At 31.8% G+C, this 12,979-nt stretch overlaps 1 pseudogene; it reads right to left on the bottom strand.

Moving 5' to 3' along the window:
- Window positions 1–2,600: 2,600 nt before the first annotated feature.
- Window positions 2,601–8,269, bottom strand: LOC112098261 (annotated as a pseudogene).
- Between the last annotated feature and the right edge of the window lie 4,710 nt (window positions 8,270–12,979).

Raw genomic sequence — 12,979 nt, 5'->3', positions numbered from 1 at the left:
TGTTAGCATTATTATTATTATTTTTAAATCGGGTGTGTTTGTGTGTGTAATTTTAAAATTCAAATCTCAATTGAAAACTAATTTAAATTAATATGGTTCGGCATCAGTGAGTCCTTACATGTATTTAATGGGTTTTCAAATTTTTTTAATTAAACAATAAAATGCTTGTTAAAAAAAATGAATTTGCATTATTCAGCCGTTGAAACTTCATTTTCTTTTATTTATCGTTCTGCTGTACGGTTATATATGTGCGTGCGTGTATATTCTCTTCATTAGATTTTGGCAAATATTGTTTTGAAATTTTACTTGTTGGATATATATATTCTCAAGTGCTATTTATTAAAATAGCATGGTTTGACATAATTAATATAAATGAAAATCAAATTATTATGACTGGATTCGCTAGATTAACATTATTTCGTCTATTTATATAAAATCCGATTTGTGAATTGTTAGTACGGTGATTATTTTAAATATTTTATATTTCAAAGTTAATTACATTTTGTTTGTGTGCTCGCGTGTATATATATCATGGAATTAAAATTATTTTGATTGTGTACATGAGTAATTTGAGTAAATTTAATTTAATTAATTAATAGTAAATCAATCATGATTTATTGAAAGCATTTGATTACATAATTTTCGTATATGTACACTACAATCAAATCCCATAACAACAAAAATAGAAATTAGAAGAGAAAACAATACCCCATGACTAAGCCAATAAAATCTCAAAAACAAAAAGTAATCTAAGCAAAGCATTAGCCAAACAAATATAAAAAACAAAAAGCAAACTAAGGGAATGCATTATATTTCTCTAATTACATTTCAGCTTTAATAGTCTTAATATCTTCACCAGAAGAATTACCAGCTGCCTCATCAGCAACAGTGTTATAATGTTCTACCTCATCAGCAACATTAGTTTTCAATTGCTAATTAAACACGCAAGGGCTAACTGCATTGCAATGTTACTTATACTCTTTAAATTAATCACTATGGGCAAGTTCTTGAATTAATTGTTTATGTGCCATCGCTATTAATATTTATAAATATAATTTATCAGTTATTGAATATTTGGCGCTCACACATCACTCAATTAAATCGCAGCCCAACACATTTAGATTAAAATCACAAATCAATCATCATACTCAAATAAAGCTCAGAAATTTATTCAGTAAACAATAAGAAAACAAAAATTTAAACAAAAAAACAAAGTAAGAGTAAACACAGACAAACATAGGACGAAAAACAGATCAAAACTAATTCACTTCAATTTCACATGAATCTAAATTCATTGATTAATTTAGAACTCGAATTAAAAAAATCAAATAAAATTAATTACATTAACTGGATCTTAATTAATTGATTAATTAATTCTCACCTACCGATTTCATTTAACAAAACTTTTATGCACAGCACAACTCTATAGAAAATTAACAAAAACCAAATGAAGTATCAAGGCTGTAATTAGCTGCTATGCCTATATGAATTTATTTAGAGTTCTTTATAACTAGTAAAGGTCAATTACATCACTCAACGTATTTTCTTTTTCAATTAGTCTCGAAAACACTTGCAATATAGACCATGTATTGACTACGAGATTTATTAGAGTGAATTGTTGTTTTTGGGATTATCAAATAATATATTTGAGAGTTATTTATTTATGTACATATAAAATTGAAATTCTTTAATTATGTACGGGATTTTTGAGGGTCATTAGGAGGTTTTGCGCATTAATGGTTAGTGAAGTAAACCAAATTCCATAACAAAACCAACCCAACAATTTCATCTGCGTACATTTACACTATCTCCAAATTCCATAACCAAAAAAAAAAAAAAAAAAAGAGAAACTCAAAAGAGAAACAATTTCCCACCCGATGCCGAGAAAATATCAGAAACAAAAAACAAACTAAGCAAATCAAAGCATTAGCTTGTGAGCCACTCGGCCTTTGGCCGAGTGGTGAGAGCTGCTGCTCTCCAAGTTGGAGAGCAGTTGGAGAGCAGCAGTTCGAACCCCCACAATGCATGTGGGGGTGTTTCCTTCCTCAAATAAAATTGAGTGAAGACAGTCTGCTTCCTTGTCCCAGTGCGAGGAGTAGACATCCCTCGAATATTTGAGAGGGTTAAAATCTGGACAGCGCTCCATTAGCTTTGATGTATGTTGGTCCCAGTTATAGCTGATTTGTACATATCAGTTATATTCTCATGTAATATGAGCTGTAATATGAGCAATAGTCTCATGTAATCAAAAAAAAAAAAAAGCATTAGCTTGTGATGCCAGAATCCAGACTGCTCTCATCCGATCATGCGCTTCACAATGTGAAAAGGGTACTGCAAACATTTTTTTGTTGCATAAAAATATTATCAAAAGTGTTACATAAATATGATATTTCACCCAAAATGATGCCGTTTCGGTAACTTTACCCATCCGATATGACCAGACTTCCAGGTCGTAGATAAGCGACAAGAGGGTCACGACGATAAACGAGAACAAAAACTACTTCAACAGCTCTCTCCCCCTAACAAATTTGACCATTTTCTCCCATTTCGTCTCTTTTCTTTTTCCCTCGTAAATTAACAGGAATTTGGAATGCAATAGAGCAAGAAATTAAATTTGTTATAAACGGGAAAGAACTTAAAGCAGGAAATAAATATTTGACAGATTAAAAGATTCATAAGATAATGCAGTCAACATAGTTAAAACTGTCTACAATCAGTCAGCTAACATGTAGAAGTAAAATAAGAAGCTCGGCTAACCACAGCAGTCGCTGTTTTGCTGGATTGGCTGTCCCTTCATCTGAACTGTTCCAGAAGATTTGTTTGCAGTAGGCTGGTTGCCCATTCTGCATCAAATTTGAACTCATAATTAGTGAATCAACAAATTGTTTCAGAGACTAGCTATGTTAATCAGCATATGACAACAGGTTTCACCAAGATTTGAAGCCACAACCGCACATCAGTTCATGATAACCACCAGTCACTGCTCAAATAGACAACTATCAATTCTGGAAATGTTAAATATTTTGAATAATAATGTTTCAATTTCTTAAAGTTTAGGGGTGAGATAAAACAATTCCTCACATCTTGCATATGTACATTATCATGTTATTAATCTGATTTAGACAGATGTCAAATTTTGAATCCTTTTATGCACTACAAACCAAAACTAGAAACAATCTTAACATTTTATAGTCACAAAATAAACCCATAGACGGTGTCTAAAATGCTCACAATCATCACATCATGGGATTTCTCAAACCCTGTAGGGCTTTTCTACCAGAGTAATTTGTTCCAACAGAAAACATTAGGTAAAAAGTTACTCATTGCAGAATTTTCATCACAATGCATATAACCAGCAATAATAGTGATTGTTAAATAAGAACAGTCGGCAAGAAGGAAAGAGTTAAGTGATTTTACTTTTTCTTAATCTCGCCAGCCATGGTCAAGAAAGCCTGCTCCACATTGATTGCATCTTTGGCACTCGTCTCCAGGAAAGGAATCCCCAGTTCATCTGCAAATGCCTGCATTTCACTCGGAGACCAACAGAAAGTCAGAAAAATCAATGTAGTATGTTATTTGGATACAATGGTATGCCACCCATAATTTCTGCATCTGCTGCTTGATGCCAATAGATCAGCCGATGTACTGTCTTAATCAATAACAAGTCAACACAAAGTCCATAACTCCGTCTGTTGCTAAAAACCAACCCAACAAGTTTCTCTCAGTCATACATAAAAGCATTTCCAAAGTCTTGAAAGATATTTTATAGAATAAGTACCTTGGAAACTTTAAATCACATGAAGAAGCAGAAAAAGATGCTTTCTCCTTAACATTGTGAAGCACTTTGATGTGCAGATCTTGTAGCTTAATGCTCAACATATCACATTAGTCTAAGTCATGAGTTGAAAACAAGATTCTTATAAAATCTTATTGCATGCAAATTATGCAGTTAAAATTTACCAATTTATATAGATAACTAGTTAAATAGAAATTATTCATTAACAAACAATAGATATCTTATGCAATGATATTCCCTAAAGAATCAGACTGCCAAAACCCTTTAGATAACCCTGGAAAGAGACCAGGAAAACGATACAGATCTCACCCTAACCAACCATTTGAGTGAAGCACTAAGGGTGGCAAGTTTCAAACTGAATTACAGAGGTTAGCAGCCAGTAATTCAACCAAAACACAAGTACGAGTGACTGTGTATTATCTTGAAAGTGTGTGCATGGGCATGCATGCAAACAGGTAAGTGAAAGACATGTAAGTGGAGAGAGAGAGAGAGAGAGAGAGGTCTAAATCTAAAGCACAAACCTCATATGAACTTCAATAGATTCATTAGACTTTTTTGTAAGTGGGGTTGTCCATGTGGATAAGATTCAACATGGAATGAGAATACGCACCAAAACAGACATTCAAGGCTCAAAACGAATTAGAAAATACATTAGAGGAAAGTAAATGATTCTCTTTGGGCATGTTTGGCTTTCCTCCCCAAAAAAAAGGGGTACTATTAGTCACCATTTAAGGAACAAAATGCTTTAATAAAAATTTTATTTTCATTATTCATTGATAAAGGGTAGAACCACTTAGAGCAATTTGGCAGGCCCTTGGAAAAAAGGAAAAGGTATTTAAGGATCTCCCTACTCAATTTTATTGGAATCACACTCAACATTGAAGGATATGATACAAGAGACATTTAAATGAAGAGTCAAACTTGTGTTCTAGTAAGTCAAATTCTCACTGAGCATGCACATGATAAAAGATTAACAAAGAAATACAATTTTATTAAACAATCAGTTGCATTAAAATGAGAACATATTACGAACATTTATTTTAGGGGATATTATCAATTGACTACTTTAAGAATTACAATATATCAAACAACTACAAGAAGTATTTTAGTCTATCATTTTACTACTATATCTTTACAAAACTTATGATTTTACTACATTTCCATTAGTACAAAAAAAATAACAATTTCACCATTGGAAAAAAATTACACAAATAGAGGTATCAAATATTATATTCATAGGCTAATAGGAATTATTTGTAACTACTTTATATTTTGAATTTATAATATTGTAATACTTTGTGTGTTATTTTTTAACCAAAAAAGAATTAATATAAAGTGCAAAATTGATATTTTATCAGTCAGCCAACAGGTCAACTATCGGTGCCAATGAAATGTAGTAAAATAATGGGTTTTGTCTAGATATAATAGTAAAATGATGGAATCATATTTTTTTATGGACTTTAGATTTATTGCAATTCTTGAATGATTCAAACGATAATAACCCTTATTTTAACATGTCGTATTGACAGAAAAGATTCCAACTCAAGATACAGACTGTCCAAAGTTTGAGTGTCCTGGGTATGCAGAAACTTACCAAGCAAATGCACTTGAGAAGAGTTTAAAATTATATTCAAAGTTCAGGCGACAAAAGTCATGAATATACCTTGGCTGTCTGTGTGTCCACAACCTTGTTCACAACTAAATCGCATTTGTTCCCAACTAGAAGTTTGCATACACTGTCATTTGCGTATCTGTCAATCTCATTCAACCACTGCTTGACATTATTGAAGCTCTCCATCTCAGTTACATCATAGACAATCTGTTGAAATCCCAACACATTTAATTAATCTCACACAGTTGCTCAATTAAAAAATTGGAAAAACAAAATTACCACTTATTCTTTCTTAAAAGAGAGCATTGCAAGACTTTTACTTCCGACAACATCATATGTCATAAGAATTTATTAGACAATTTGCATCATATTATCGCTCCCATTCTTGGACTACATCATCTTGTATACAGATTTATTGGAAAATGTACTGCTTAACGAAAGATGAAAAATAAGTTAATAAACACATACAATGTTGTTTATTTTTTTTTTTGAAAAGTACAATGTTGTTAAGATGTCACATGTAAATCACAAACTTTCTGATTTAAACCAAGAAGCGGGAAGGCTCCTTACTATGATTCCATGGGCTCCTCGGTAATAACTGCTAGTTATAGTCCTGAATCGCTCCTGTCCAGCAGTGTCCCACTAAACAGATGAAAAACAATCAAACATCAGACATTACCTAAATGATGTTTATAAGACAAATACACTCATTTCAACATATCACTCTTCAAACAAAGAAAATAAGACAAGGTTCTTGAACATAACCTTCACTAAATAAGACAAATCGAATTTCTCTCAATACAAGATAAAAGGAAATTTTGACTCACAATCTGCAGTTTGATCGTCTTCCCATCCAGCTCCACAGTTCTTATTTTCTGCCCAAAAAAAAAAAAAAAAGAGTAAAATGCTGAAGTCTGCCAACATTTCTTTCCATATATACATACACATACATACATACACGTACATAGACTCATATTATAACTGATACACATATATACATATATATAGAAGAGAGACTCACAAAATCAACTCCAATGGTACTGATGTAGCGGTGACATAAGAATCATCCTGAAAAATTGAAAAAAAAAAACAAAAAAAATTACATTAATAAACCTAAAAACTAACAATTAACGTAATGAAAACCTAAATTTACAAGAATAACAATTATTTATCATCTAAATTATCATTTTAATAACACAAATTCAGAGAACAAAAAGCTAAAATAGAAAGTAATTAATATAAAAAAAGAAAATAAGAAGGGAAAGGAAAAGTCAACAGACAGCAAATCAGAGCAGCAGGCAGGAATTTCCGACAGACGAGTCTCCGATAAGCAACAGCTTGAACAGATAATTGCTTCCACAAAAAAAATGAAAAGGCAAAAAAATAAAAAAAGTTGAAGTATTGTCAAATTAAAATGAGTATATGTTAACAATGTTAATATCAAAAAAAGGAAGGAAACAGGGAGGCTCACTATTCGTTGCTCATGATTTTGGATGGAAGTGAAGAATCTTGCGACGGTCCTTTTGCTCTGTTTGGAGAGCGAGAAAGAGAAAAGAAAATGAAAGGGAAAGTTTGTTTCTGCTGTGTCGTGCGGGAGAATTTCCTATCTCACCTCTGGAACATAGCTTTGTCCACTTATGAAGACACTCATGCCCAATAATTATATTATGAGTTATGAGCCTATTTGGCATAAAAGCACTCTGAGTTGGCGAAATAACATGATCTAAGATTAGCTTCAGCCTATTCGCTACAGTCTTTGCAATGATCCTATAAATTACATTACATATGCTGATTGGTCTATACTCCATCAGAGTCCTAGGTTTTGCTATCTTGGGGATTAAAGCAATGTATGTATGATTCAAAGGAGCAATATTACCTCCATCATTGAGGATATGCAGACAAGTGGCTATAACTCCTTCGCTTACTGAATTCTAAAGCTTTTGGAAAAATACTACTGGGAGACCATCTGGGCTAGGGGCTTTGGTTGGATGCATCTGACTCAAAGCTTCTGTGATATCAGCTTCTGTGAAAGGCTGGTCCAATTGAGAATTCGTTTCTTAAAAATGAGTTTAAACATTTTAATTTGACCTGATCTTACAGCAATTCAATCCATTTTACATGATGAAGCACAGAGTGACTTCAAATATTGTGAGCTAGACATCAACAATTTTGTTCCTTCAATCCAAAACTCAAAAAAATTTTGTAACCTGTGCCCCATCTTTTCCAAACCTAAGACATCATGGGTAGAATGTAACTCTAGGGCTTTTAACTCAAGTGGGTTGAGTCATGCTGGAGGTCAACCAAAACCCAAAATGTGGAATGAAGAATACTCAGCTCCAAACACACAGCTGACGTATGCTTCAGCAGACTCTCGCACTAACTTAATGCGTGCATAGCTTTTTAACATAAATTCACTAGGATAGGGGCTAGGTTTTATTAGTTCAACATTAGTAACGCGAAATGCTAAGTAAATATTTTCCAACTTCCTTTAATTTTACTGTACAGCACTCGGTCTCATCACGGTGAGTCTAAACAGATCACTTCAGGAATAGCTAAAGCTATAATACTTTCAACCCACCCCAAGTCACAGCCTTGATTCAAGACATGAAACCCCAAGCTTAAACAGATTGGTTTCAACTTGCATCACTAACTTCAACATGTGGAGAACAGTCTTCCAATGACAAAATCTGCCGGCCCATAATTGTCACTTGCGAATTAACTGCATCTTAAATACATAACTTTAAATCCCAAATTTTCACCCCAATATATAGCTATCAGTCTATCACAATTTGGCGCTCACAGATGACTTAATTAAATCGCAGCCCAACACATTCAGATTCAACTTAAAAAGCATTCAAATTTAAATTCCAAAAAAAAAAATCACAAATTAAAATCACAAATCAATCAGCATACACAAATAAAGCTCAGAAATTTATTCAGTAAACACTTCAAAAACGAAAATTTTAACCCAAAAAAAAGTAATAGTAAGTACAAATAAACATAGGACGAAAAAGAGATCGAAAGTAAATCACTTCAACTTCACATGAATCTAAGTTAACCTAATCTAGAACTTTATTTGAAAGATTAAATAAAATTAATTACATTAACTGGATCTTAATTAACTAATAAAAATGAAGAGAAGTGAAAGAGGAAAAGTTAGTTACTTGAAGAGTGCGGGTGGCGAATTCGACGCCAATAGTGGATTTGGACTCCAAACAGAACTCGTTACGAGTAAATCGGGAGAGTAAGTTCGATTTGCCGACTCCCGAATCGCCGATTAATACCACTTTGAACAAGTAATCGTATTCCTCGTCCGCTCTTCTCGCCATTTAAATTTAGATATTTATCTTTATATAATAAATAAAAAATGAGAGACGACCGATTCTTCAGTTGAAGAAATGAAGCTGAATTTAAAGCGTAGAGTCGGAAACCATTTGATTTCTCTGCTTTTGTGAGGTGTGAGTTTGATTTGATGATTTGAAGCACAGAAACTGTTAGTTTAAATTACTATATTATCCCCGAACCCTTCCGGCGGTTCTTTTATTAGTTAATGGGCATAGGTGGAAAGAAAAATCGCCCATATTTTTTAACACTTTTAAATTTGACCGGTGTCAAAATGATTATCCATTAAAATGAAATAACCATGTTTTAATAAGTGAAGTTGGCGCACACTGATACAATTAGTTATAGAAATTTTTTTGTGTTAATTTTTCGTTCTCTCAATGGTTTTTCTCTTCAATTTTCTTTTATTTCAATTTTGTTGATATGTTGTTTTGGGTATCAGAAATTTTTTTAATTAATTTAATCTATCAATAATTTGATTCTCTTACTACCTATGTGAGCGAAATTCAAACTTCAAACCTCTTATTTTCGACACAATAAATTTTACTATCTTATCTATACGTTATCCATGAGTCAGGATATCAAGATTTATTATTCCGTTTTTGTTTAAATCTCACTATGAGTTAAAACTAACTAGTATGAACCCCAAAAAAAAAATCTTTTGATTTTTAATTAAAAAAAATTCTATCTTCAAATATTTTGGTAACAATGCCAACCTCAAGCTAAATTCGAGTGAGATTCATATCCCAAATCTTTTGTATCATTTCAAGAGGTCTTTTTTTTCAATAAAATTGTTATTTATTAATAAACATCATAGGATAATAAAGTTGAAGCAGAGTAGGAGCTTTTTTAACCAAATACAATAATTCGGTAGTGTCAATTTAGACAATTCATGAGCCACTAAATTACAAGCTCTATCCCAAGAGGTTTTGCCATTTGAATAATCTAACTAACACCTATTATTTTCGTAAAAATTGATATAAGTTCATTGACAAATGACTTATTATTAAAAATATAATAAAAAAGCCAATACAAACAAATGTGTTTCTTTAGTTTATATGTAGATACATTCACTTTGGCAAAATGATGAAAAGAGTCATGTTTAATAAAACTCGTGCTCTTCTTTTAATTTTACTTTTATAGTCTCCTCGTCATTTATATTTTATATTTATCTTTATATAAAAATAAAAATAAAATAAAACGAAATACAACCAAGTTTTCAGTTGAAGAATAAGATGAATTGAAATCGTAGAATCAGAGAATATGATATTGATTTCTCAGTTTATTCTAAAGTGAGTTTGATCTGCTGATTTCAAGCACATAAATTGTTGACTTAAATTACTATAGTATTCCTGAACTTTTTGGTGGTCTTTAATTAATATATGGGCATAATTGGAAAGGAATGTCTCCTACATTAATTGTTCAATATTAATATATTATCAATGACATAACAAGTTTAAATGAAGTTTCGTGATTCTTGAATAAACGAAAAATACAAAAACTGTCCTATTAATTGAGATACATCATTATTCTTTGTGTTTTCTCTTCACTAATCAGTAAAGTAGCTCTCAAGTAAATTTATTGAGATCTAATTTTTTAACTTTTTTTTTTTAGTTTTTCGTTCTCTCAAATCTCAATGGTTCATTTTTTTTACAACTTACTTCTGTTTAAATGTTAGTTGAGATATAACTATATAAAGGAAATTAAATATTATTCACGTTGGCAACGCTCAAAACTATGTATTGATAATACCACTCTAAGAGTTTTCATCATCTAAACAAATTACCATCATAAAAAATAAAGCACTTTTTTATTTTCTTTTAATTTTTAATTGTCTTTCGAATTCGTTAATACATATTACGTCAATTAATCCCCAACCCTAAATTAAGTGTGAGTAAGATTTAAACTTTAGATCGCTTCTTCACTCATGCTCGGCTTTAACCAAACAGACGATGTTCTACAAACTTTTATCCAATAAGGCAATGCAAACAAAAGCAAGTGAATCCCCCACCACCAAAAAAAAAAGCACGTGAAAGGTGTAGATAGATTCCCACATCGGAAAAGGAATTTCGTGAGCTTGTATTTTTATTTAATTTTTTTTCTACAAAATATGTCAGCCTATGTTGATGAATGTGAAAATTGGTTAAAAAAAATTATAGTAATAGCAAACGCTAAACGTTATGAACTTATGATTGGGTTTCGGGCGAGCTTATAGTTGGGCTAGGCCCGGAAAAATCCTCGGCCTGAATATTCTGCTGGCATGCAAGCGAAGGAAACGAATAATCCTACGAGAAGGAAAATTTCTCACACGTGCGAGCGGCCGAAACGCGTTTGGCGCTGTTGGATTTCCATGAAGGGCATTAGGGGTGAGCGAGGGGAGGAAGAAGAAAAGAAAACGAGGAGGCCGCGGTCGAATATTTTAGTTAGGGTTAGTTTTAATTTTTTGGGATATTTTGTCTTAATTTGCTTACTTAACTCGATTGGATTGATTAGTCTTTTGGGGTTAAATTCAAACAGAAATACAACCCAATCATTTTTAAGTTTTGAACTCAGTTGAAAGCTTCAACCATAACGAAATTGAATCCAAAATCAATTTTAAGTTCGGTTCGGTTCGGGTTAACCCGATCTCAATGCTTATCCTTAATTGGGCATCGATAATGCATATATTTGCACATACTTCTTTGAAACTTACAAGTCATGCTCTCATGGTTCTAAATTTTTAAATATTTATCTTGATTTTGTGTCTTTATATTATGAATTTTATAAAACATACCTATATTTTCAATATTTGAACTTTTTTTTAATATTCCTAATAGCCCCTGTCTATAAATAGGAGGGGATGTAAACTCCTAATTACCCCTATCCATTGATAGGACGGAAATTAAAGTTTTAACACCAATTTTTATTGGTGGTAAAACTCGATATGCACCCCTCAATTTTTAGGGCACAAGTTCTCTCACTTGGCTATAAAGCTATGTGGTTCCAATATTTGAACTTGAGTGGCTAGCAAACTAAAAACCTGCTTTACAATCACTCAATCAAGCCCTTAGAAGTGGATTTTGATTCAATATGCCTTTAACTATTGTAAACATAACACTTGATTACTACCAATCACATATCAAAGACTACAACTCTATCAAAACAATACAAATTTCTAGTGTGGCTTAAAAGTTCTAAAACCTCAATAGTAAATAAAGCCTTAGTGCGTAAAAATCTATCCTAAATTTCTCTGGACAAGCCAAAAGTCCACTATGTCAAAACATTGTGTTCATGTCTCCAATCTGTAATTTATAAGGATTCGAAGTTACAATAATAGAGAAAAAATAATAATTTGAAAAAGAGAAAATCTTTGGGAGATATGTGTCTCCCCCGTTATTCAAACATCTTCTAGGCTTTTTATAAGAGCCACATGATATACAATACTAACTACACTTAGGGTGGTAAAATCATCGCAAATCCAAAGTCTTGGCCGCAACGGATAATTTTTGCGATCTGCAATCAAGTTTGATATTATAAATTTATACCTATTGAAAGTTGCAGGTCGATTTTTATAGAGAAAAAATTTGGTAAATAGTTGCGCAAGTGTCCGACATTCTTATTTGAATGTTTGTATTTTTAATTTTAATCATAAAATGTCATTAAAAAATTATTCATAAAAATATATAAGGATCTTTAACTTAAAGCATGGAGTATGATATGCTTATTGTAATTTTGTACTTTATACTTTCTTTAGAAAAATCGTGTTGGATGGGTGCTAGTGGTATTGAATGAGACTGCAAAATGGGTCATGGGTGCTACTTTGATTTGTAGTTCTTTGTTTTTTTTCTCTTTCTCTTTTTTCGTTTTCAATTGAAAGCACTTTGAGTTGCGATAGACTTCTGTATTTGATAATTAACTTTGAAAATTTGTGTTAAATTGATATATTTTGTGTATTTATTTTAATATTAAAATTTTCATTTCTCATTTACATTAATAAAATCTAGAATTAAGTATTTTATGTGGTTTTTTAGACTATGATTATAAATTTATATTTTGAATTGCGTAATTTAAGTTTTTAGGTTTTGTTGCAAGTGTGATTTTATATGTAGGAACTCACAAAATATCCATCAGGTACCATTTAAACCCACAGCTGATGGGCTTTGTTAAAAGAAAAAAAACGAATAAATAAAACCCACAATGAATTTGATAATTAAAATTTTTTTACAGATGCGGCTTTTGGTAATGTCAAA

The sequence above is a fragment of the Citrus clementina genome, unplaced genomic scaffold, assembly GCF_000493195.1.
Source record: "Citrus clementina cultivar Clemenules unplaced genomic scaffold, Citrus_clementina_v1.0 scaffold_5, whole genome shotgun sequence".
NCBI classification, from domain to species: Eukaryota; Viridiplantae; Streptophyta; class Magnoliopsida; order Sapindales; family Rutaceae; genus Citrus; species Citrus x clementina.
The sequence above is the reverse complement of the archived record's forward strand: the minus strand, read 5'-3'. Positions and strand labels throughout refer to the sequence as shown.